We start from the raw sequence: 27,330 nt of genomic DNA on the forward strand, positions 1-27,330 counted from the left end.
CCTCGTTAATATCGAATCGAGAAATTACATTTTCACCGGGGTTGGAATAGAGGTTAGTATTATCGGGATCTCGAAGAAACAATTTAGCCGTTGATGTTTGTAAGCTTCGATGTTCCTTCTATTTTTACGATCGAGCTCTTTGACTTCTAGCTAATTCGTTGCACGGTAATTACGGAACGATAAGCTGATAGGAGAAAGAAAGTAATTAAAGTGGTAGTTGAACGCACAAAGCGAAAGGCGCTGGCAGAGCGAAGCACGACGTAAATATTTCAGTTTGCAATACTGACGGAAACTTATTACTACGATACTGTATAACGTTAAATTACAAGACGCCTAGGGATATTGTAGACTTAATTAAATAGGGGCGAGGACCTAGGGAAATTGAAGTTGAAACTCCTGGTGTGGAAAAATGATTAAGATCCTCGGCAGTTCCAACTACATTGACAGCCTGGATCTGCACTGGTACCAGTCGCAATAAATACTAAATTGTTAAACATCCGGGGATATTAAAAAAATCTAGACACTGAATTAGAAACAACCTGGCTTACAAGAAACATTTTTTTATGAAGAGAAATGAGTAGTCTCAAAATTTCAACTATTTATACGGTTTTTAGCATGCAGGGATTCTTACATTTCTTAAAACGTTGTCTACAATCTAGGAAATACATGAAGACCTCTTGCAGTCTGAATTAGTTGTGTTTTTAAGACATCCAAGGACGTTCAAACATTTTTTAAAACGCTGCCCGCAATCCACACACGCAAGAAAGTAAATCACATTATTTTAATTCGATGGGAGAATATATGGCTTGTGAGAAACATTTTTCCCAGATGAGAGTTAAAATCGTCTCGGTCGGTTACGAGACTGACCTCCGTCGAGAATCGAATGTCATTCCTTGGGTAGGGTAATAAAATTCTTCGAGCGTCGACGTATTGTCCATATGAATTGCGGCTCAACCAATGACAAACAACCGGCAAGCGACCCCCCTTAATTAACTTTTTCGTCACTTTGAGAGAAGGTCACCCGCAGTGAGTCCTCCGGCAGTTCTTAAACGACGCTCAGTTTCTTGCGAGCCGCCGCGCCGCGTCTTTCGCTTCGAGTAATCGTTTCAAACACGGTGCTTACCCTCTCCCCGACTTACCTTCTTTTCTTTTCTTTTAATCTTTCCATCTATTCCGCAACTGTGCTTTTTCCGCGGTGTGGTGGTCTCCTGCGCGTGCACACGACGCCTCTCAGCTAGGAAATTTGGGAATTCGAGGAGATAGCATGATTCGCTGTGAACTCAAGGCATGCAATTTCTTAATATTGCGAATTTTTGTGCAAAATATAATATACATGCAACGCTTGCAAGACGAGGGAGTTGAATAGTAATATTTATTTCTTGTGTTATTAATTTTATTTGTTTGAAAGTGACGTGTTTATTTTCTTACATTTTTCTTCTAATGTTTTTACCGTTTTATGTTGTTGCTATTAGTGTATAAAATTCGCAAAATAATCATTACCAGAGTATTATGCTGGAAATTGTAATTAGAGAAAGCCACCTAAGTCGTGATCTGTAATGGTTCCCAAGTTACCTCGTAAAGAAAAATTATAGATCATGATTGATATGATTCAAGCATTTTTGAGAACGTTGACAATCGTTTTGACGGCCGGTGCCACGTGTGTGTGACTTCATTGCGCCGTCCTCTATCGATCGCTGTCACCCAGATGTGATTTTGAAATTGTTTATGCGGATCATAAATACCGACGAAGCCGTGGGAATATTATCATTATTTAAATCATGTCCGAATAATCTAGAGTGGTTCGTGCTTCGTTGAAATCCTGTTTGAATCATTTTAGATATTTAGTAGCAGTGCTGAAATGAATTAAATATTGATTGGCTCACTTATTCCGAAATAAAATGTGCCTGTACTGCTCCGGGTGGCATGAAATATTTTATTATACATTTTATTTTGTATTTAATTTTATTTTATTGCATCATATTCATTCTTATTTTGTCGTCGGTATTTCATCACATGGACTGAAATCAAATAAAATTGCACAGTTTTATCTTCAGGCTCGTGCTAAAAATAGAACATTTAACAATAAAAATTGGAGGGTTACAAATATGTTCTTAGTAACATTGTGTATTTAACAGAAATCTCCGAAAAAATCATAGATCATTTTAAAGTCTACGAGTAATTGAAATTGAAATCAAAAATTAAAAATTTCTAATACATTTGTAGTACTGCATCTTCAGGGGAAAGCTCAGAAAAAAATCGTGAAATGTTTAAAGGTCCACGAGTCCATTAAACACGCAATTAACAGTTAAAAAATGAAAATTGTAGTACTATAAATATATTTGATGTATACATATTTAAGAGAAACCTCGAAAAAAATTGTATGACGTTTAAAAGTCCACAAATGAATTGGTTGCTCAGTCTCGCACCGAAAAAGCAATTAACAATGAAAAACAAAGGGTGCTCTTTTACAAAAACACGCTATAAATGCAGTTGTAAACATTTAATGAAAAATTCGAGGAACAGCGTGGTGCAATGTTAAAAAAGTCGTCGAGTCCATTAAACGGCGCCTCTTAAGTAAGAATAAATGCGCGCGTATCGCGTAATCGGATTTCCGTGAAAAATGTAGCGAGAGCAGGTTTCTCGGGGATCGAGAAGGACGTTGACAACAGTGGCAGCAGAACGGTAGGGGAGGTTCGAAGCCAGCGTAAATAAGTTTATGAACGGTGGGACGGACGATTATTCAAATTCGTTTTCACTTAAAACCGCGCCGGGGTCCCGGTAATTCCAACGAAAATTGCGCTTAAACGAGCCAATATTTTCGTTCGCCGTTCGAACGAGAGTTGATTTTCCGCAAGAGCTTCTTCCCCACGCTCTCGCCGCCTTTATGCTCGGTATCTGTTCGCGAGAACGCCGGGAATCGCCTTAGGGACTCCTCTACCTACCTGAAACTGTAAGAAAAATACTTTTGAACGTCCCGGAGAAAAACCGTTCCCGCGGCGTTTTCAAAGGGAAAAGTTAATAAGCGTCGATGCAAATAACACGGCCCGCTGGAAAACTCCGACGACTAGGGACTACGTTCTCTCAAAGACGCCATTTTTTCGATCGTTCGCGTGTCACGCTCTTTTACCACGCTCACTGCTGTTCGTTAGGTCATTCTTCAACCCTTTCGGGGCTACTTACACTCCAGAAATCAGACGTCCCCTCGAATCTAAAATATTTTTCATTCTGTCCGTGCAATCTTGTGTCGCGTTCGAACGTTTTTCAATTTATTAAGACATGTAATAATGTAGAAATTGTTCTCAATTATAGTATAATAACACTGTTCAACACCAAAGTTCCACAACTACTGTTGGGTGGTTCTTATAGAGCTGATTCCGAATCTGTTTTTAATTTCGATTTTCTGTAGATTTCGAAATGTAGAAAATTATTGTATTTTGAACTACCAATATTGGAAAACTGGAAAATTGGAAGGACATTGGCAAATTTGCTGGTTGAATTTACTATAAAATCGATACGTAGAAAATGTTATAAAAGTTGAAATAATTATATAAAAGTTGAATTAAGTTATATTACATGGAAAATTTTAATGGTTCCAAGCATAAAAATCCCGTAGTTCCACCAAATATTAGAATTTTACAATTTTTCCCAGAATTGTGTGCAGACAAAATTCAATGAAAATTCGTGATAACGAGAATATTAATTGGGGAAGATTTTTGTGCTGGATTTTTTGAAACATCAATGGGGAATCGGTTCATGGATATTTACAGGTACGGAAAAAATTCCGCTTTAGTGACTGAGGGCAAGGGGGGGATATACTGTACAATGGAACAAATTTTCAATAACGCCGAGTGTACAGAGCGAATTCCTATCGGATTGACGGTGTGTTCCGTACTTTTCAGATGCGGAAAAATCGTTCTTTGAATGCCCCGAAACGCCGATGACCGGCTGCAGAAAGATTTCGGTTGATTCATATCGACTCGACTATTGCTCGAACGATCTCTCGACCGAATAATTATTCTCGACAGGAATACGGTACTTTCACGTCAAAGAGTAGTATCCCTCGGAATTTTTCAGACGGTTACACACCGGCTGGACAGCTCGCTATCTTTTCGCGATATTCATTGCGAAAGTTTTCCAGGAGAACCAGCTCGTTTCTCTCGTACAATATATTATTTTGGTAACCTGGAATAAAACGGTGAATTTTTAATTAGCACGGCTGTCGGCAATTAACTCTTTGAGTGCGTCGCGTCACAATTGTTCGCTAATTTTTATTATCCGCCATTTTTTCTGAGAGCTCGATTTTTATCGACGATGTAGGAACGAATTGAACCTACTTCATAATACATAATTAGAAAGCGAATTTTATGCATTTTCGACAATAACGAGTAGTTGTAATTTAAAACGTTAAAAACATTAGACGAGTTTAAAAATACTATATTACATTACTTTCAACCTATTGAAGTATAAACTATACGTGATTAATTTAATTAATGCCGCTGGGAATTTTACTTCAAGATTCATAGCTGAACGAAACTCGAAGCTGCATCTGTAGTTGATTGATATTATTCGTAATTGGAGTTTCATGCAAAATAAAAATTATCCAAGTCAACCGTAAAAAACTGAAATTAAGAATCTGGTTTTTCCGTTAATAATTTTAATAAGCCGACAAGGTAGTGCTCTTAAATTCTCCTAATGTCATAATTAGACTGCGGATCTTTATGCAAAATAAAAATTGTCTGCATCGATTGCAAGAAATAGAAACTAAATTAAATGTAATTTCTTCGCTTAATGATTTTAACACATTACCGACCGGTGATTATTGCATAATTTTGAAAAATTTGTGATACACGGCTAAACACTTTTTAATGGAATCTTTTATAGCAACAGCAATTTTCGTTGTGAACTAACAAGTCATCCTCAATAACGTCATCTAACAGTTTCATTTAAGATTGCAATGTAAAAGAAAATTTCTATGCTTTCTTTTGGTACAGCACAATTATTTAAAATCCTATTAATAGGCTTCCGGTAGGTAAAGTGTTAATAAGGACGAAATCATATACTGACATCTTCAATTTTGTAAATCCAACAATTTTGAATTTCATCTACTCAATTTTCCTATAAATGCATAAAGATCCGCAGTCTAGTCATAATTTTGTATTGTACCGATTCAGTTTAATCCATTGTAATTATTTTTCGTTTCCGACGTATTTCCAAAAACTGAATTGAAAGATCCTCTACCAAGTCCGCGAATACCCCACGAGATTCCAGTTCATAGATCACCTGGATCCATCCTCCGCATCGGATGATCCAATTTTTCTGTCGGAGATGACCGCGCAGAATTGAAGCACCGGGACGCGCGTAATGACGATTCCGTGCCATTTTGAATCTAATTACCAGTTCATTTGTCTTCCATTCTGCTCGATAATGTGTTCCCGACGCGACGACCTGGCCGAGCATTTTCTTTGTGGAGACCCATCGAAATGATTGAGCCGCGATTCGGGATCATTAATCAGACGAATAAAGTCTCCGATAGGGCCCTATTACATCCAATAATGTCCGAGGCGCTTTCATCGAGGCCGTCGAGAAAAAAAACCCCCCGCCGTAGGAGAGAGAGTCGCTATCAGCCGTTATCAGTCGTTATCAGTCGTTATCAGTGATCGTTATCGGCAGCGAAGGGCCCGTGTCATGGTTCTTGCTCGGCGTTGTGCATTACAGCGGCCTGAATGCAGGCTCAATCGTAATTAACCTAAGTGAAACTTGGACATGCACGCGCGAGCGTATGTGGCCCTTTCATCGACGGACTTTCGGCCGATATCGACCCTGCGAGGATTTACGCCGATCGATCGATCCACCGACACAACAGAAACTGTAACGAATATGCCACCGGCAGCAACAATCAACCGTTGTACCGTTCAATTTGCAGCTGTTAATGGATTTCGTTGCTTCGGAAATAGTTTACTAACAAAGCGGCAGCATACGAAAAAGCTTCAGGGTGTTATGAATACCTGGCTTTCGGCGCAACAGCTTTAAATACGTAATTAATTCCGGACGCGGGTTCGCTGAATTTGTTGTCGTATTTGATTATTGCAAGTTTGTTGGGTTCCTGTGAAAATTATAGCCGAACTCTTTGCGATCTAATTTTTCTGGTATGCTCCATTGCTTTTGAAATATTCGGAAAATTATTTTAACACTAACCTTCACCAACAGACCTGGCCCCAATAAAAGCGAAACAAATTCGCGAACACAAGCGTAACACCTCACCCGCCATCTCGCGAACATGCGGCGGCCATAATCGCGTAGGATCCAGAATCCCGCGCGGCAATAATAGTTACCAAAGTTCATCGAGCGCGCCGACATCGTCGAAGTCGAAGTCGATCCGCTCGTCTCGAACAAAAAGTATTTGGAACTCGATAATCGTTCGTGGGATGAGTCTGTGTTACTCTTAACAGTCGATCTCAGGGCGTCGCGAATTATTGACGCGCCATTAGCACGGGCTCGGTGGATTTTCTTAATGGAGAAGCCGGCCGGGACAGCATAGACGTTCGTGCAGCGTAAACACATCGCTAACTAGCTGCGTTTGAGCCGGCTCCTCTGTTTACAACGTCCTAATGATTAATTCATGCGAGCCTCAGCGAGACGGCTGCCAGTCGCCTCTCTCTCTCTCGCCTCTCTTTCTCTCTCCTTTGCCAGGTTCTACAACAACGCGTAACGAGGTTACTTCGTTAAGTTCATTAACTATGTGCGAATAACGACAGGTAGCGCGACCGGATGCTGAGCTTTGTTCGAGTAGCGCGTGTCATCTCGGTCGAACGGGCAGAGGGGTAGTTGTGAGATGGTGTGGAGGTGATTCAGGGTGGTTCGAGGGTGGCCAAGACAAGAGACGACGCCGACGACGACATCTTGTCGATCCGCTGTCGCCGGAAAACTCGAAACACTCGATGCTCACGGCGTTCCCAGGGAAATGGGGCTTTTCTTTGACATCGAGACCAGGGACCCGCGCGAATGCTAACGACGCGAGAGATTTTCTGTACCGTCGCGTCGGTTTCGGGAACGTCGATATTCCCATGCGGAAGTCCCCGGCTCTCTCTCTCTCTCTCTCTCTCTCTCTCTCTGTCCCGTCGCCTCTCGCCGCGGCTTCTGCCGTTTGCTACACCCACGTTTCAACACCCACGCGACGACACCGATTCTCTTCCGCGTGCCGCTGCTCTCTCCCTTTAAAATTGAACGGTTCCTCGAACGTGCTCCACTGCCCGGCAAATCGGACGTGACGTCTAGACAGGATTCTTGAACGATGTGGATCACTCTATGGACGTCCCATCGCTGCTTCAAATTGTTTCTCTTATTTTTTATGAATATCGGTGTGGTTCTTGTTAGTGGGAGCCTGTTGATATGCTCTTTCATGGCTTTATTAAGCAGTTTAATTGTTTTATGGGATAGTCTTGGATGAGGTTAATAATTTTCCTGGGAAGAGAGAAACTACTTAACAACTTTTCAGTAAATTGTGTTCTCAAGTGAAGCAGTGATTTTCGAATAAATGATATTCTGTGAAGGAAAGTAGCTCAATAATTTCCTTTTCGAGTAATTGTCCTAAGGGTAGCAGCTTTGCAATTTTCCATTAAATAATTGTCTCAAGGGTAGCAGCTTTGCAATTTTCCATTCAATAATTGTCTCAAGGGTAGCAGCTTTGTAAATTTTTATCAAATGATAATCAATAATTTTCTTTTTGTATAATAGACTCAAAAAAGAAACAGCTTAACAATTTTCTATTGAAACCTCGTTTTGTGGCATTGTGATTGAAATTATGCACGTTTGGCAAAATCATAGAAAAATCGGACAAATTTTCCCTTCGGCGCCACAGCCACAGGGTAGATTTGAAATGTTGATGAAGCGGCTGCCATAAAAATTCTGCGAAAACTGGACCGATTTATTATATTTAATCTTCATACGATCCTCCTGTGAATAATTCGCCCCATTTTTGTTTCTAGATACTGTAAAATTTATTATATCTCTTTGGCGTGTCTGTATGAAATTTGGAATTATGAATGATACTGAAATTATGGACGAAACTAAAATTCTGAATAAACATTCGGGATTAAAGTGTATGGCGTAAAGGGTGAAGTAACGTCTGATTGTATAATATTTTCTGTAACTATAATATTTCTTTAATCATCATAAAGCATTTATGGTTTCTAAGAAATATAGAAGCTTTTACCGAAGTAGAAACGTTTTGTAGACTGTCCCGCATCTATACATATAACAACAAACAAAATTTAGTTTGCTCGGTATATCGCCACGAAAATTGATTTGCTGTGGAAAAAATTGTGTCACTCGATCACCCTGAACGACACGGCAGTCAGTGTTACCGTAAAAATGTTTGATTGCTTGTTTTATGAGCAATTGGTTCTTGTTGTGAAGGATGGGCGAATAGAACTTCGGTATACATTGTTTGTTTGAATGTGCCGCACTGGACCGAAGAGAAATAGCGGGACAATGAATTTTGGTTGTTAAACGTTAAATGTTAGAACACATTACACTAGTTTAACCTATAAACGCAAGCAACGACACGTAAATTTTCACTAAAAATGTCAAAATAATTGAGGATCCATAAATTCTCAAGTACTCGGACAGGAAGCTCAAAAATTTCACTGATCACGAAGGAATAGATCAAACTGAGAATTACACGTGTTCTAAATTTGTGTATGACTGCAAGCCTACGTTAAAATAGAATTTATATTTATTTATTTAATAATTAACACATTACCGACCGGTGATTATTGCATAATTCTGAAAAGTCTATGGTAGGTACATGGCTGGACATTTTTTAATGGAATCTTTAATAGCAACAGCAATTTTCATTGTGAACTAACAAGTCACCCTCAGTAACGTCATCTAATAGTTTCATTTAAGATTGCAATGTAAAAGAAAATTTCTATGCTTTCTTTTGGTGCAGCACAATTATTGAAAATCCTATTATTTCAATGTAGATCACCTCCATTCTTGTTCGTAAGCGTTGTCAATGGATCGATGGACAGATTTTCTATATACACTATTTACAGACAGATTTAATTAAATTTTCAAACTTATTTTTTTCGAAAATAAAGCGTCATATGAAAAAATTTAATTCTACGTTTTCGATTCAATTTTTCACGTAGAATCACCCCCTACTCGGTTGTACCACCAGTTACGGGACGCCTTGTATAATATAATAGAATAGAAAAATGTGTAACAAAAATCTTAAAACAAAATTCCAGCTAGTAATTATTGTAATTATGAATCGTTGCGAATTGAGAGCTACACGTGTCCAAAATTTGTTTAATATTGCGTCCACGTTGAAATTTGACTGAGCGTGTTGATTAATCAAAGCCCGGATAGAACGCGAATAATACACATTAGCGCGCGTGGGAGTCTCGGAACAAAAGGGAAGACGCGGAAACGTCTTTGAGTTGAGTCGAGTCTTATTAGTACATCGATCGGTCTTCGTGCCTAAATTATGTCGGTGTCTTTGATACAGCCGCCCGCGTCCCCGATTTAATCAGTTTAATAAAGGTGTTCACCTGTACCTCGCCCGTATACCACGAGCAATATACTTGACGCACTCTCGAAGCCTCGTTCTTGCGTTATGTCACTTGCTAGATTAACGATCCCATCGCGAAGCGTATGGTTGACCATAAATGGCATACTTATAAGTGGCCGTGTGGTTAGGTAACTAGGAGATATAGTTCGGTCGCACTTGCAAGACGTGAAAACCACTTCTCCTTAACGCTACTTGAACGAACTACAAAATTATAATTAAGTTAAAGATTATAGTTAATTCGTGAAGTTGTAAAAATATTTTATGAACATTCGTTTAGTATATTTCTTTATTCGCGTACATGCTATTATAAAAATATGAAATCTGAATAAATTCAATCCCGTTATGTATTATGAAGGTAGTTCCACAGTAGTCCTTTTATTTATTATTTCTTTGTTAGCGATCCCAAAAATTCCATAAAATAAAAGTAAAAATGTGTGTGTACTCTATAGAAACACAATGAAAATTTATTTATAAATGTACGGGGGATGCAGCGTTCAATGTGTTTAGACAAATATAAGTCCTGTTACTGTGAATTCTATTCCCGGCAGCAATTATATACTCCTTCGTGGGAGATAATTAACGACAAAGTAGCTTCATTCAGGGCTGCTTTAATTATTGCTCGAGTTATAGTCGGGCCAGTCTAATACCTCCGTAAATTAGTGATCAGAATAGTAGCCGACAAACAAAATCCCTCGACAATGACATACAAATCCGTAAATACCTCGGAGAAGAAAAGAGAGATTTCATTATGCATTAACACGTTGCACTCTGAAAAACAGCTTCAACCCAACATTAATATTACCATAATATTAAACAATCTTTAAAGCAAATTTAAAATTTTCTACGACAAAAATCATGAATAAAAAGTAGATTATTATTGAAATTTAAAATAATCTACACAAAATATAAAGAAAAACATTCGAAGAACGAAACGATTAAAGAATATCGATTTTTACACTTTCTGGTTAGAAGTAACAGTTATTATTATTATTGCTCAAAGCAGTTGACATTACTCATTCGCAATTTAATGAATCACGAACACATTAGGCATGAGCGAATGTACATTTTTTAGTGTTTCCAGTGAATTGCTATTTTCTGGGAGCAGATTTCTGAGATTTGCGGTTAAAATATCTTCCCTTGAAATTACTGAGTAAAAAGTACCACTCCGGGAAGAGCGTCTCACCAGTTCGTCTGTCTGGGGATCAGTCAGGTCTCCAAAAAACAGTAGCAAAGAAAAATAGCCAGGAAAGTGTGCAGGGCATGTCCCAAAGGAGCAATAGAACCGGCGTAGCCTGTGACAGAGTAGGCTCGAGCAGGTCTCGGTCCCATAGCTGCACCCCATAGCCGCCTTTCTCTTCCGGAATCTAGCCGTCGCGTCGGGAGACCTAACTCCTAACTTTCTTTGTCAATCTTACCCGACCGCGAACCTCGGATTTATTTATTTAACGATGTCCCTGGTCGTTGTCTCGATTTTTAATCCATTCAAAGTTAACTTCTTGGCTGGCGAAGTCGAGAATACTTTCTCCAAGTTGTTTCGCTGAAAACAAAGGGTGAAATGAAGTTTACCAACCTTCTGCAAGCACACACAGACCTATAACTTCTGTCTTTCTTTCTCCATTTTCATTGAGCCGTGAGTCTGGTATTCCGTTAAACATTTTTCCAAATTAAATGGAGAAGCTTCTCGGGTAGTTTAGGCGAAAGCACTGTTCTCAAATTGCTTTTCAAATAGCTCTTTCCCTGGTCGTGGATTTGTTAAAAAATTTACTCAAACGGAATGGTCCCCAATTGTAAATCTCTACGAGATTAACAACCATACTCAAGCTTACCAACTATCTATAAGCCAACTCCAGACCTAAACACTGTCTTTGTTAATTTTCTTCCAGTCTCGAATTGAACAATTTACTCAAACGATATATGGTCACAGTCTCGATTTTTAATCAATCGAGGATACACTTCTCCGGTGAAGTCCACAGCACCTTTCCCAACATAGTTAACTGAAAACAAAAGCTAATTCCAAACTCACCGAGCTTCCTACTTGCTCAAGAACAAGCCAGTCCACTTTTCAGCCCCAAAATTCGCGAACCCGTCCAAAAAGCAAACCCGGGCTTCCCGCGTGTGTTTATTCACTGTAATTTCTTCCTAAGAAACAAGGAACTCCACTCTTCAAGCCACGGCGAGCCAGAATCCACGCTTCAATTAGCTCGAAAAAACAAGCTGTGTTCGTTGCATGTACCACCGCCCCTAGGGATGAAGCACCGAGGTTAATACTGTAGTTCCTCCCGTTTTTTTCAGACGAGACTCGTGTAACGAATTCTCTCTTTCTCCCTCTCTCTCTCACTCGCTCACTCGAAAGTAATATCGAAGTTCATTTCCTGATTTTAATAGCTGCACGTTTTCCATCTGGCTGCTTTTGAATAACTGCACCACGAGTTTTATGTATGTATGCAGGACTGTATTCAAAGGCAAATGCGATGACTGCATGGTTTTATTTAATTTGCGGCTTGCTGGGACCTGTAATGGGAAAGATAATGATTAGCTTTGTTTCTCGTTTCTTGTGGTCCGTGGAGTCGCGAAATGTGCCAATAAATGTCATTTTCTCATGGAAGAGCGAATTTTATTTAATCTGCAATTATCGAGTTCAGTCTTCTTGCCTTTCTATTGTTCGCTTTTATCAGAGGACCGAACTATGTACATTTGTGGGAATTGCAGAATATTTACAGTATAAAAGATTTACAACATTTATTCTTGATTTTCTTGTCGAAAAAGCTCTTTTCGGTAATGAAATAAATTATTCCTTTCTTCTCTGCTAAAAATTAATCGAGAACGAATTTGCTGAATGGAATTGAGGACTTGTATAATTATCCTGATTCTAATTGCTAGATTGAAATGATAGGACATGACATGACTATTGTTACGACTTTTTAGATAGGATTTTTCTGTACGAAGAGTCGATAAGTTCATATGAGAAAAATAGTTCGTCTTTCGACTATCCGGCAACGAATGACAATCTAGCCCGACCGATGGACGCGTACGTACGATTTAATAAAATCGCTCTAAGTATCCGAAGCTTTTCAGACTTCTTGAAAACTAAGTTGCCAGCTAGTTACGGCGTCCCGACGCGATGCAAGCGTCCGCAATCCAGTTATCGGTGATCGACGTCCGACCGGGTCGGTTAATAAAAATGTTCCCGGAGAGTACTCTAACTCCCCGCGGTCCCGAACAATCGAGTTAGTCGCAGCTACTATCCGAAAACACACGCCAGGATCATCAATCCGATTCCTGTAGCCGTCGCAGAAATCCGCAAGGCGTCCCCTTGTCGCGCGTCAGAGAACGTTTGGCCATTTTTCGAACGTAGCCGGAGAACTTTTAACAGAATCAAGACGGAGTAATGAATCTTTTTCTAAATCAAAGCTGAAACATCGTAGAATAAGTGAAAAATAAGGTAAATTAATGAATAAAGTCCAATATTGAAAATCTTCATTAAATTTTATCTTTTCTCGAAGAAACTTGTTCTCAAAGTCGCACAGTGACCATTTTCTACAAAAGATCGTAGAACTTTTAATCGAATGAAGACGGAGCAATGAATCTTTTTTTAAATCAATGCTGAAACATCGTAGAGAATAAGAGAAAAATAAGGTACATTAATATTCAATAAAGTCCGACATTGAAAATCTTCATTGAATTTTATCTTTTCGCGAAGAAACTCGTCCTCGACGTCGCGTCGCACAGTGACCATTTTCTACAAAAGATCGTAGAACTTTTGATCGAATGTAGATAGAGCAATGAATCTTTCTTTAAATCAACACTGAAAGATCGTGGAATAAGAGAAAAATAAGACGAATTAATGATGACCAATGAATTCCCGGAAAGAGTTTGTTCTCCTCCGTAGTTTTTGAAGATTTTTCTGACTCTCCGGTGTCACCTCTCCTCGCCAGTCTAGCGGCATCAGGCTAATTAGAGTGCGGCCGTAACTTCGCCGGAAGTTCGTCGTCCCGAAGGATGAATTAACACCTTGGTGGATGGTTGGCGATGACGTGGGCGCGGCGAACCCGCGAAATCCCTTCGCAAAACCCTGTCTGAGGACGTAACTCTCGTGTGAGCGGAAACTATGCGGAACGATCTCTATTACTCCATCTCTCTCGTTCTGTCTCTTTGTCTTTCTGCCTCTTCATGACGACGACGACGACGATGCAGAGCTCGCGCAGGAACGCGCGCTCCGTTGGGTTATCCCGATGATGTTCTGAAAGATAGCGACTCCCGCGAAATGGCGCGGAAGTAATTTGCAAAGTAACAGCCGAACTCGCGCGCGGTCTCGCTCTCGAAAGTAGCTGCGGGTCGAGCTCGGGCTGGCAAGAAGTCGCGGGTTTAATTGCGCGTTTGAAAATTAGATGACGGACCAGGTTAGATTAAAGTCTCGTCGCCGGAATTCTACACTGCCTGCTGGATGTTTGGCCGAGCATGTTGCAAATTTGGTTACAATTGTGCGTTGCCTGAGATTTTAACCGAGTTGTTGGATTAAAGCGGATTGCATACGGTGAGATGCTTGATGCTGCCAATTTCATTTGTTTAGAAACTATTCGTTTGCCATGTGGCACAATTTGTATCGTATCAAGGAGGACTTTAGTTGTTTAACCGAACGGCGACTTTGAGGCACCACTAAACATTGCTGTACCATTATTTAAAATATTGTTCACATTCTTAGATATGTTGGTGTCTAATCGATTATTCAACATTTAAGTATTGTACGAGGTATTATATCAATTTCGTATCCACCAAATTTGAACAATCATTGGGAATGGAAAAATTCTAGGTCGGAAGAAATGTTTAGTTTTCGAATTAAAATAGCTCCGAGTGCAAAGTGTTAAGAGTGGGTTGGATAGAGTCATTCTCCTCTTATTCTAAGATGCTTCAGCTTTGATTTAAAAAAAGATTCATTGCTCTATCTTCATTCGATTAAAAGTTCTACGATCTTTTGTCGAGAATGGTCACTGTGCGACTTCGAGGACTAGTTTCTTCGAGAAAAGATAAAATTCAATGAAGATTTTCAATGTCGGACTTCATTCACCGTTAATTTACCTTATTTTACACTTACTCTACGACCATTCAGCTTTGATTCAACAAAATATTGAGTGCTTTAGCTTGATTCTATTCAAAGTTACGATTTTATTACACAGGTGCCGTTTGTGCTAGACTGAGATGAACTTGTTTAATTTCTTTCAACCCCTCGCCGTATTTTGACAACCCAGACTCGTTTTTAACAAAGTCTAACAAATCTGAATATGATACGTCTCATATTGGATGAAATACAATTTGATTCGTTTGTAATCAATATTTAAGCATGCAAATAAATGTAGTTCTTTTCACTTCTACGATATTTTTGTGCGCAAAGGCGTTCTGATCACTGTAACTGTAAAGGAAATGGTACGGCAAGGGGGTTAACCTGTTTACCGTTCACCTGCAACGTACAACATTTCCCCAGTATTCTTTACCGTCTTGAACATGACGCACCCACGAGGTCTGGCGCACGCCACTCACCGATCACGTTTTGCATTCAGGTAGTCAAAGGGTTAAGGGGCCATTTGACGATATCATTATTAATTGTCAGAGGTTCGTGAGAGCCAGGGATGGAGGAATCTGAGGGGAAACAAAGGCGGCAGTCCCCGGGCAAAGGAGTCGCAGCGACGATGACGACGATGGTCGGGGCGACGGCGGCTGCTCGAAGGAAAAGAGAAAGAGAGAGTGAGAGAGAGCCCAGAGGGCCGGGAATTGAAAAGCCTTTGAAACCTCGTGTTCCCGGGGAACGACTGTGAAACTGAAGCTTTTTGGACCCTCGGATGCTTCGGCTAATTGATCGTGATTGAAGCTGAAGCGTAAGAGGGCAAACAGAAGGATGCGGTCAACTCCGTTGACGTCTAGTTCTCCGTTTAGTATCTAGGATTTTGCGAAAGAAGATGATGAGAGCTTAATGAAAAAAGGGGTGAGAGCTTCTTTTCTCAAACCTACAGGATGTCTAATACAGGAAGTCCAGCAGACTGTGACTGGAACCTTTTTAATCGACCAGGTGTTCCTTTTCCCGATTTATCCCGTGCGACGAAGTTTCCTTCAGTCGGGGAAGGGCAAGGGAAATTGCGAAGAGGACTGTGCCAAATTCATTAGATTTATTTGAACTTTGTGCGGTTCATATTACAATATCTGCTGTACCAAATATATTTAATTATTTAAAGCATCTTTATCATTTCAATGAATGTAAAGTCAAAAGCTGGTACCGCTCTTATTTAATTTCATTGAAACGCATCAAGTTGAACTTAAATGGACTTAGATCACTTTCAAAATAAACGGCTTGTTTAATTGATTAGAGAAATTTAGCAACATTGTTGTGTGAGTGTGTAGTGAGATGGTCCTGCGAGCTTGGGAACCTTCGGAGATAATTTTCGGACTCTGCTTAGACGCGCTTAAGAGGACTGATTCGCATTTGCGCAATTTAATGGACTCCGACCAGTTCGCTACGCTCGACTGACTCTAGTAAATTTGGCGAACTTTGAGAATTCAGTCCGGCAGTCCAGGAATTCGCGAAATCGCGCCACAGCCTCGCCGTAATCTGGAATTAAAAGAAGTTTCGCAACCTGTTCCGGTTGCCCCGGCTTGGCTCCGGTTGTCTCTTGGAAAAAATTTCTCCGCTGGTCGAACTTTCGCCCGGCTGGACAGGTTTTTTTTCGACACGTGTAAAGTTTATAAACACGAGCGCAAACTCCCGCGAAGTTGCGGACGACGCGTGTCGCGAAGTTTGGCAAGCCTGGCACGCCTGGAAATTCGAATCAGCCCGGGAAACTTGGGCACACAACGTACACCACCAAATTTGCCGGCAGTGAATATGTTTGCCGCGTTTAGGCGAGTTTCGGGCACCTGGTGAAGGGTAATGCCTCGAGAAAATTTCGGGGGTGGGGGGAAGCTTTGATAGACATACTGGAAGTAATAATAATTCGACGCTCATCCTTGCTGGAAAGTTTCTGTTTCGGCGGTGACAAATTGGGCTCGAAAACTCGCGACAGACTCCGAGGGTCTTCGTGCATTCATGGCAAATGCGAATGTAAGACGATGCTGATGTCCTTGAATTCAATTTGATTCGATTTGTAATTTATCTTCGCGGAGGCTACAATTTTTTCAGACGAATTCGCAATTGTGTTGTAAAATCCATTAATATCTTTCCACATTAACGTTTTGTTCCATGTTACGTACAATGTAAATGCTCGAAGCTCATCAGCTTTGTGATGAAATGTTGCAATGCTTAAGCTGCAGATCTGTATGCAAATCACCCCTTTGCAGCGTGGTGGAAAAATTTATTTCACGGTTCAAAAGACCGCCTGATAATCTTCAGGATCCTGCCGCGCAGTGAAGTGAAGCATCGAGCTCAAACGAGGCTTAGAAGCTTCAATGGGCTTCTATGATGGAATTGAGGATCGAATGTGCTTCATAGAAGCTGGGTAACAATTGGTATCCGAGCATAAATTCTCAGTGTGTCCCAGCCTATTGCTGACATTGCGAATCGTATGATCTTCATTGTGGAAATGCAGTTTCCTTGAATTTTGAAGTGATCATAGCTCAAACGAGTCATTAAAAACTTCTGCGACTTCGCAAATATGATTGTCTGTATAAAATTCACGTGTTATTGAGCTCTTATAAAGAATAAATAATCTGCGGGGTATATCGAAGAGCACTGAAGACAAATATAGATCGAATGAGCTACCCAGAGCTTCTGCGATTTCGCAAATATTGCGAATATGATTTTCTGTATAAAGTTCCCTTGAATTTTCACGAAGAATTGAGTGAAGTGAAATATCGAGCTCAAACGATCCTCCAGGAACTTCCGCGTTCCTCGAAAATCGGATTGAATGTTGGATCCAGTGCATTGAAGATCGGCAAGTCCGTCTTGTCGATCTATTGGCGGCGGGTCCCGAATTTTCGACGCGTCGCATTTGATTCCGCAACTTCCAGCAATTCCGCAAATCCTCGGTACTTCATGGACTTCCCTCCGATCGAAACTAGTTCGCTTGATCGGTTTGGCGAACCCGATCGACTTACTAAATCCGTCCGACCAGGCCCCACGGAAATCTGATTAATATCGCGGATTCGACAGCGCTTCGTAAACGTCGCGAATGTAGTGAAACACCTGATGGGAACTTCGTGAATTCGGTTAATTTGCCGAAGCAAAATAACAACTCGGTGGTTGGGGGGAGGGGGAAACTCGTTTGCGGAGCTCGGTCGTTGATATTATACCGCTTCGCTGGAAATTGAATAATTGCGTGCAAATTTTCGTGCACGCGATCCGGCTTACCGTCGAGTGTCCTTTCCTCGGAAACGGTAAACTGTTGCGGATTTCTGCAGACCGTTAACACTTTGACATTTAACGTAAAAGAAAAAATCATCTCAGCGTTGCTGAAACTTGCGTGTATTTAACACGATAAATGTGAATTTTCAATTTTTGCTTAATTGCACAAATGTGCCAGTTGTGCGCAGGTGACATTTTTAGCTTTGTAAACGATCACTGGGATTCTATATAATCCTTTATTAAGCCATTTACGAGAAATTAATTAATTCGATGAACCTTTTGGGCACCCTTCAGGATCACTGAAAATCTGAATAAACACATTCTTGTAATTTCTATGAAGTAATCAAGCTCAATGGTCAATTTTCCTGTTCCCTAGAGCTAGTATTAATACCGCCCTGTAGTGTGCCGGAGTTTATTGAAATTGCTGTTCAGAATCCCGTAAACGCGCGCAGGAACATCACGTAACGAATAAAGGGGCAGCAATGAAGGGAAGAAAGCAATCGAGGACGGAAAGACAAAGACAATAGAGCGCAAACTGGCGAATTCTGCGCGCTTAGCACCCGGAAACATCCCGTAAACACGTTAGGGTGGTCGGGGGATGTTGGCGAAGGCAAAACGGCATCAGCAATTAGCCTGATGAGCCGTCATTCGGCATGCAAACACGCTGGCGAGCGGACTATTACCGTTCGAACCGGTTGCACAAGCGAATCTAAAGATTCGAGGACTCGATTGCCCGTTTGCAAACGGTGATCAGGGACGTCGGGGGACGTCCGGAGGTTTCTTGTTGCTTGCGGGACGTTCTGCGGCCATGGCGAGCGAGTCAGTAATGGCCTGGAAAGGAGAGTCTTTTCCGCGGAACTTTCATCACCGGAACCATTGCGGCGAGATAGCCCCCGCGCGTCTATGAAGCAGAAACCCGGGCTAAAAACGGCGAATTCGCGGCCGAGGCTCGCGTCGAGAAAACACCATCTTGCCCCGAGGAAATACCGTGTGCCCCCTGGGGCAATAATGTCCACCGACGCGAGCTAGACGAGCGTTTTTCGATGTGCTCGCAGAAATACGCTCCTGATGGCTCGGGGCGTTTCACCTTGATAACGTTACGCTGTCCGATGTTTTAAGTAGTCGACTCTGACGACTGCAATCAACTGTTTTATGGAGTCAGAAGTCGTTTAGGTGCGCGAATTAAGTTCAGATACGGTACGTCATTATTAGACTGCGGATTTTATGCATTTATGACAAAAATTGGTACGTACCATTTAAAACAGTGGAGGTATTAAAAAGATTTAAGGCCACCAGTGTAATAGTTCCACCTTAACAAGATAATCAAGAGAAGAATGAAATTTTTATTTGGCTCCTGTGTCTTGCAATCAAACCAAACATTTTTTATTTTGCATAAAGATCCGCAGTCTAGTCATTATTGTGGTTTCTCTTGATGAATTTTTAAATGGCACGGTAATTAAGTAAGCCTCATTCGTTTCACTCGTATTTAAACTATAAATTTGAGGCTCTTTAGACTACCTGATTATTTTTCTAATTATGTAAATGATTTGTAAATGTTTTGCCAGACGATAGTCCTCGTTAGAAACCACAACTCTTGTCCGGAAAGATTTTTCCTATCCCTTAAAATACTTACCTACATGTAATTTTTTGAATGTCCCAGTTTGGGATTAGTCCTCGTAAAAATAGCCTGCAGTGTCTGACCAAAAGTAACTGATTCTACTGATTGCGAATATACTAGGGCAGGCGAACCCTATAAATTTTTAAATTCGTATCAAACTCGAATAAATATATTAATTAGTCGAATTGTGAGCAAAAGCAAATGATTGAAAATGTAAATAAAATACATTGGAATTGATTAGAAAAATCAGTGTCGAGAGTGAATGAATTGATTAAACATAACAAATGGACGCAACAAATAAAGTATGGATGCAACAGTTCAGGAGTTGAACCGGCTGGCCTCGCGATGGACATGTTAATTTGATAGGTAATAATTGATCGACATTTGTGGTCTTGGGGGCTCGATGTAACTCTTTGCACAAGGCACTCTCGCGTTACTGCCGTTTAATTACTGCCGTTACATGGCATTTATGCTGTCATTCTGCTCGTTCCGATCCAGCTACGTTTGCGCCGATAAACGTGTAATTCCCCGGTGGATAGTGGCCTTTGTAAACAATCTAGGTGTCCTGTCATTTGCACTCGAGCAACTGTGGGAGATACGTAATTTCAATGCCGGCAAACTGCTAATTGACAATATTATTATACAAATTACACGGTACCGAACCTTGGTGATTACTAGACCGCGGATTTTATGCATTTATGACAAAAATGGGTACGTACAATTTAAAACAGTGGAGGTATTAAAAAGATTTAAGGGCATCAGTGTATTCATTCAAGAAAGAAATTTCTATCTGACTCCTGTGTCTGACAATCATTTTTTATTTTGCATAAAGACCCGCAGTCTAGTGATTACATAATATAATGAAACTGTTACACTGCGAAGCTTCTTCGAATATTAGCAATAAGTGTAAAATCATTTTCGACGTGATGTAATAGTGAATACAGTGCGCAATTTGATTGGATAATAAAACAGATAGCCCTATGAAAAGAACAAATCTTCAGGATATAATAAATAATTTTACTAAAGAATAGAACAGATTCTCTCATAGCCAAGTAGTATTCTCTGTAAAAGTAAAACACTGCAATTTGAGGAAATAGAAATCGTTTTAAACGAGCTAATATGTGGGATCAAAGTCGAAGAAATAATTCTCACTAATCCCGAAATTGTCAAATTTGTCAGAGAAAAGTAGTTATGGCTAGCAGGGACGAAAAATAACAATTATAAAATTTTCTACTATAAAAATCATTAATAAAAAGTTGATTATTATTGAAATGTAAAATAATCTACACAAAATATAAAGAAAAAAATTCGAAGAACAAATTTATTAAAACATATCGATTTTTATATTATACTTTTTGGTAACAAATTACAGTTATTAGTGTCCAAAGATTGGATCCTCCTCGATAATAACCGTTATCGATGAAGAAAAACTGTTATGGTCCCTGATCACTATCAATTGTCGGACACGTCCACCAACGACCGTACAAAAAGCGATGTAAAAACAACTTCACAAGTGTAGTAAAAGGGAGGAAGCGTCTCGTGGTACAATATCGACTAACAACATGTAATTTACTTCGGACACGTGGTTAGCAGACAGAATTGTCAGAAACACATTCAACAGGCACAGAAAGTAGAGCGAACTGCGTGAAAGCATGACGTTTTCATAAAACACACGAGCGATATCCGTTAAAGCGCCACAATAGGGGAGGAAAAGAAAATGGGATGGAATAATGTGAACCGAGACAGAACTAGATAGCGTCAAACATGACCGAACATATTTCTACACGTGAGCGTAGAACACATCTGGTTTGAGTGTACTCGACCTAATTAGTTGGAAAGCGTCTGTTTTAGTAATTATGGCTTGTAATTACATTCTGAAGTGGAAATTATAAAGTAAAGTAGCCGGGAAGAGTATTGGTTTAATGTTCAGTAGTTTTCCGAAGGACTTGTCAGACGCATAACCACTGTGTGCGAGAAATTACCCTGGAAATTCATCGCGCTGGTAGAATTCCTTCCAAAATCAGAGTTTTCCCCTGTTAAATTCCCGACTAACTATGTTATCAAAAAAAAGAATCTCGATGTTATTTAAAGTGAAAGAGTAGTGGTAAATGAAAATAGTCGGACATATTCGGTAGTCAGTCTTTAAACCTCCAAAATAGGGACACAATGAAATTGATAATGAGAAAAGTACGTTCCTGGATAGCATAATTAGATTATACCGGCATAGACAGACCACAGGTTATACAGTCAGCGGCAATATTAAGTGGACACCCTTAAAAATCGCATAACTTTTTAGAAATTGGTCCAAAGGAATTGAATTTTTCTAAGATGTTAGACCGGCTAGTTCGTTGGAGAATAAGTAAACAAAAATTTATTACGATTGCAATTGATAGGAATTATACAAAATTTTTAAAAATGTTTTGTCAACTTTTTCATCTGGGCCTGTAACGATAATTTAAAAAATGCGTTTTATTTTACGTGATCATCTTTAAACGTACGTAGCTTATTGCAATGTTGACCGATTTCGATGAAATTTTCAGTATGCATATAAGTTACAGGACCAGATGAAAAAGTTGACAAAACATCATTATTTAAAATTTTGTATAATTCCTACTAATTCCAATCGTAATAAATTTTTGTTTACTTATTCTCTAGCGAACCTGCCGGTCTAACATCTTAAAAAAACTCAAGTCCTTTGGACCAATTTTTAAAAAGTTATGCGATTTTTAAGAGTGTCCACTTATTATAGCCGCATTGAGAACCAAGTGGTCAATAGGATTTCCAATAATTATGCTGTACCAAAAGAGCGCATAGAAATTTTCTTTTACAATTACAATCTTAAATAAAAGTACTAGATGACGTTATCGAGGGTGACTTGTTACTTCACAATGGAAATTGCTGTCACTGTTGAGGGCACCATTAAAAAGTGTTTAGCCATGAACCATAGATTTTTTAAAATTATGCAATAATCACCGATCGGTACTGTGTTAAATTCAGTATCCGAGTTTCGATTTAGCTCGAGAGAAGCCGGATGGCATTATCAATGTTCCACTATATCGACTCTTAATTGACAAGTATTACGAGGTTTCAAATAAAGTTGATCACTTTGCTACGGAAGTATTCTTAGTCCGCTAATTCCAGCGTTAAATCGGGATCGTTCCGCGCGATGTTTCAGCCGGAAGGAGATAAATCGCATCGTCGCTGAAAAATTCCAATAGACGGGGGCAATCGTTCTCAATTCAGCGCGCGAGGAGAAAACAACGGAATTAATTTCAGCTCGTCGGGTTCGGGAAAAATAAGCGCGAATGCGCGTTCTTTCGAGGATCGTGATTAAATGAAGCTGATTAAGGGCGCGGGTCCGAGGGCCCTGTTTCCTTTTTAAGAGGGTTCGTTTCAAAGCGTTGCCTGTCGACGGACGTTTTTATATAAGCGATATAGCTATCGCTCATTATCTTAACGAAGTTCCTTTGCGCAATTAAAATCTTAATTATTATTATCGTCGCGCGCTCGAGTGAGTGAGCGCAGAGGGACTGAGAGAGAGTGAAAATGAGAGAGAAAGAGAGCGCTGGGCTGCGTTTTCGCGCTGCGGTTCGTTGTAATTAATTCTCCGGAGTAGCAACGGGCCATCGCACCGTCGGGATTGCAAAATACGCGGGAGGCGTTGTTGAAACAACTCGCGAAAGCGCTGCGCGAATTGTCGGCGCTATCTCACCTTCCAGATAAATACGCCACACGTCTTTGTGTTATTGTTAGCATTCTCCTAGCTCGCAAAATGCCGGGGAAACGCGGAGACTGCGATCAGGCTCTGCGGACGCTTTCCTGTAGATTTTCGCTAGATAACCAGCCGAATCAACTGGTACTTTGCTTCGTTGTTCTCCGAGTTTTTGCTAACCCTTCATAAAATTGATTAAATCAAAAATTTAAATTAATATAAAATTCCTTTTTTTCGTAAATTCATGCATGCGATGAACCGTCCGCGAATGGTCAGACTCGCACTCCAAAAAACATTACAAAGGGAGCGAATGGCTTTTGGTGAAACGTAAAAATGATTTTGACGATACAAAGAGGTATACATTTAATTTAAAATAACGGAATAAAAAGTCTTGAAGTTACCATTTAACTAGTAATTATAAATGTACTCGGGCCAGTCGAGCTTCAATCCATAAATTATTTATGCATGTATTCTGTCTGACTCCGGAAATTCCGTATGTTCATAAATGCTCATTGTAAGCGGTATTTTTAATTTAATGTTACCTATGGTTCCCTTCGGTGCATAATTATTGCAGCATTTCAGCCGGCCGAAACGTCAAAATATTCATTAGCAATCGTTACAATAGGAGAATAGGAATTTTGCGATACGGCCGAGTATTCAGGGGGTATTGAACACGGAAAATTCGATATTTCACGGTAACGGGAGCCTCGATGCGAGGAGTAAACATCTCGATTGGACGTTTTCCGGGCGGATTTATAAAATCGTCGAGGCGGGCGCCGGTTTTAACCGAACTGAAATGAACAAATAGGCCGCGGCGCGGCGCGGCGTACGGAACGCGATTGTTTTCTGCGGTTGTATAACGTTTCCCGAAGCTTTTCACCGGGCGCGCGCGCACGGTCCACGAGTTTCGACGGTCGTTAATGTAAAACATAGCAGCAATTTATTTTTCTTGCTGGCGCGCGTTTTATTTTCACGTTTTACGCGCGATATTTCAACCCGGTGGCCCGAGGATATCATCCGGCGGTGTTATTCCCTCGAGTAGAAACCTTTTTAACGGGCCGCTTTCTTTAGCTGTAACAGCCGTTTAGCCTGCGAATAATCTTCCCGACGTGTCTCGCGACACGGAAGTTAATGATACCAGCCACCCCGCACCCCCGGCGTTCGCGAGATCCATGGAACGCTCGATCGATTAGCGTGCCGCGTTGACGCGCCGGTAATCAACCCCGTGGAGTTCTCGACCGACACAAGGGGAAAAGCAACGCATGGATAAATAAATAAACGTTTACGAAGAACAGCAGACGTTCACACGTTCGCGCGACAAGTTAACGAAGTTCCAATTCCATCGTGCAGCCGCCGCCACTGCTTGCTGCTGCACTGGTGCGGCTCCGCTAGCCACATGTGCAACGCCGACGGTTAATGGGAGAGCTGAATGCCGGATTCCACGATAAACAAAACTTTCCTTACGTAGCCAGGCCCCCACGTCGCCGGAATTAAACGGATTATTTATAAAACTGAGCTTCCTGTCGGTTAATTAGCGGCCGCCGCTCTAACGAACCTGAAAACATTACGAAATCTGATCCACGGCCCGCATAAACGGATTAAAAAACAGATGGCCCCTGATTTTATCAAGGGTGTTTCACCGCGCTGCTAATTCTACGGTGCTTGATTCGAAAATAATTTGCTGCTTCCAGCTGCGCGCGTTCTCCATTTTTCATTTCGGGAAAAAGTTAATTTTTCACCTCAAAACAATTTATGCGTCCATCAGAAGGCAACCCTGCCACTTCTCACGAGTCTGACCATTCTTACAGACATCCTACATTCCACCAAACAATATACAGGGTGTACGTGATAATTTGGACCAGCGTTTTTCTCGTATATGGTAAACATTAGAAAAAGAAACCGAAGAGGAGGAAGTTATAGTATATTTTACCAGCAATATGATAGCGTGTCTACATTTTTTTTATTTGCAATATTTTTCTTAAAATAGAGGTGACCTTCATTTTTTTTTAATGGAATGAGGTATTTTTTAATACATCAATCGATGCAGCTGGACAATTGTATCGTGCTAACAATTAGCACAATAGTAATGGTGTTTTAGAGTTATTTAAATTGAAATATCTCCTGAACTATACTAGCTTTTGGACATACATAGGTTAGTACTTTTTTATAGCGAATGTCCAGCTGCATCGATTGATGTATTAAAAAATACCTCCTTTCATTAAAAAAAATGAAGGTCACCTCTATTTTAAGAAAAATATTACAAATAAAAAAAATGTAGATACGCTATGATATTGCTAGTTAAACATACTATAACTTCCTCCTCTTCGGTTTTTTTTCTAATGTTTACCGTTTACGAGAAAAACGCTGGTCCAAATGATCGCGAACACCCTGTATTTACTATCACCTGAACCGCCTACCCTCTCATCCAGAATCACCCTGAACAATGCGCACACCCCCCCAAAGCCATCCATTCCACTTTTAATATTTCTCGCCCACACGTCCGACCATTCCTACGGATAACTACTTGTGCCAGAATGATATTCCCATTTCGGGGCTCTACTTCAGGGCATAGCGCCCGACTCCCTTAAAAATCCAATTCGCGGGGCGATCTAGCATCCGTCAACGCCCCTCCAAAAAATAATTAACTGCGTATTCCATGCACGGCTATCCGACAATTCCTCGAGAAAACTGCTAGTCGCCTGCGGCAAGAAAGAAAGAGAGAGAGGGTGGGACTCAAGAGCAAACCAGCTTAGGAGATACCATCTCTCTGGTATCCAGTGGCCCGCGGCTCTCCACCGGAAACGCACTCTTCGGGAATGTGTCAGGGTCGTCGGTGGATATCCGCGTCACGTGCTCCCGAGGTCTCCGAGCGTATATCCATCCCGGACGTCCCCGGACGTTCCCGTGAAGGCCCGGCGAGCCGGTGTCGGATATATTCGCGTCACGTTCGCCCGGCGTCTTTGAATATACATTCATTGTGGACGGGCCGAGCGTGTACCACGAGGATTTCGTAGCTGCGTCGTCTTCGTCGTCGTCGTCGTCGTCGCAAGACGTGCATTATCGCACGCGACGCCCGCCACCAGGATATTCCCCGACATCGCGGAAACTCGTAATCCCCGCGGCTCCCTCACTCACCCCTTTATATTCTCTCACACCCCCCAGCATCAACCCCCTTCCCTCCAGGCATTCGCATTTCGATCACGCGCGACTTTTGCAATTAAATCTCGGACAATTGGATTTCGTCCTTGACAGACGCGGTCGGGAATCGCGCTGCGGACAGATCGAGTCGATCCTTCCGCGGTCGGAGGTGGTAACGAGTTGTTGATGTTCAGTCTTTCTGTAGCCTGATTGTTGCTGGTGTCCCTCTAGGCATCGAAAGTTCTCGAAACAGTATTCCCGAAGACAGGAGCTGTCGGACTTTTAATTATTTTCATAAATTGAAGATGACGTGCAACATTTTTGTGTAGGTGGTCTTAGGACGGATCACCGGCGCTTCGTTATCGAGGAAATCGAGTTTGAAAATTCATAGGGTTCGCGCGCCCTATACGTATTCACAAGCAGTAGAATTGGTTGGCGTTGATCAGACACGTCAGTCGATTCCTATTGAATGCGTAGCTCCTGAATTTTCAAACTCAATTTTCTTGGAGGAAGTAACGTCAACCGGAAAAATGATACTGTTCTTTTTTTTCAAGTAGAATTGTCCGTTGCACCGCTGTAAGATGCATTGCAGAAGCTATGTAGATGTTTATTTCTTCTGTTAATAATTGTAGCAGTGATCTTATAACTCTGCATAGAATTTTATTAAAAAAATTCTTATCTATGATGTAGTTGCTATTTTGTATTTGCACCTATGTTGCAAGGACTTAAACAGATATGGACCACGATGAACAGCAATCTTAATGAATAGGGGCCTAAATGAATAGGGGCCTAAATGAATAGGGGCCTAAATGAATAGGGACCTAAATGAATGGGGACCTAAATAAATGGGGACCTAAATGAATAGCGGCCTAAATGAATAGAAACCTAAATGAATAGAGACCTAAATGAATTGGGATTTTAATGAATAAGGACCTAAATGAATCAAGGATTTAAATGAAAAA

General features: G+C 40.8%; 1 protein-coding gene across 16 annotated transcripts in view; it reads left to right on the forward strand.

Moving 5' to 3' along the window:
• The window catches only part of LOC143215783 (venom dipeptidyl peptidase 4), a 357,851-nt gene that overhangs the window by 249,583 nt on the left and 80,938 nt on the right, over positions 1 to 27,330 (forward strand). The window lies entirely within an intron of this gene.

Source organism: Lasioglossum baleicum, chromosome 14 (genome assembly GCF_051020765.1).
Source record: "Lasioglossum baleicum chromosome 14, iyLasBale1, whole genome shotgun sequence".
NCBI lineage: Eukaryota > Metazoa > Arthropoda > Insecta > Hymenoptera > Halictidae > Lasioglossum > Lasioglossum baleicum.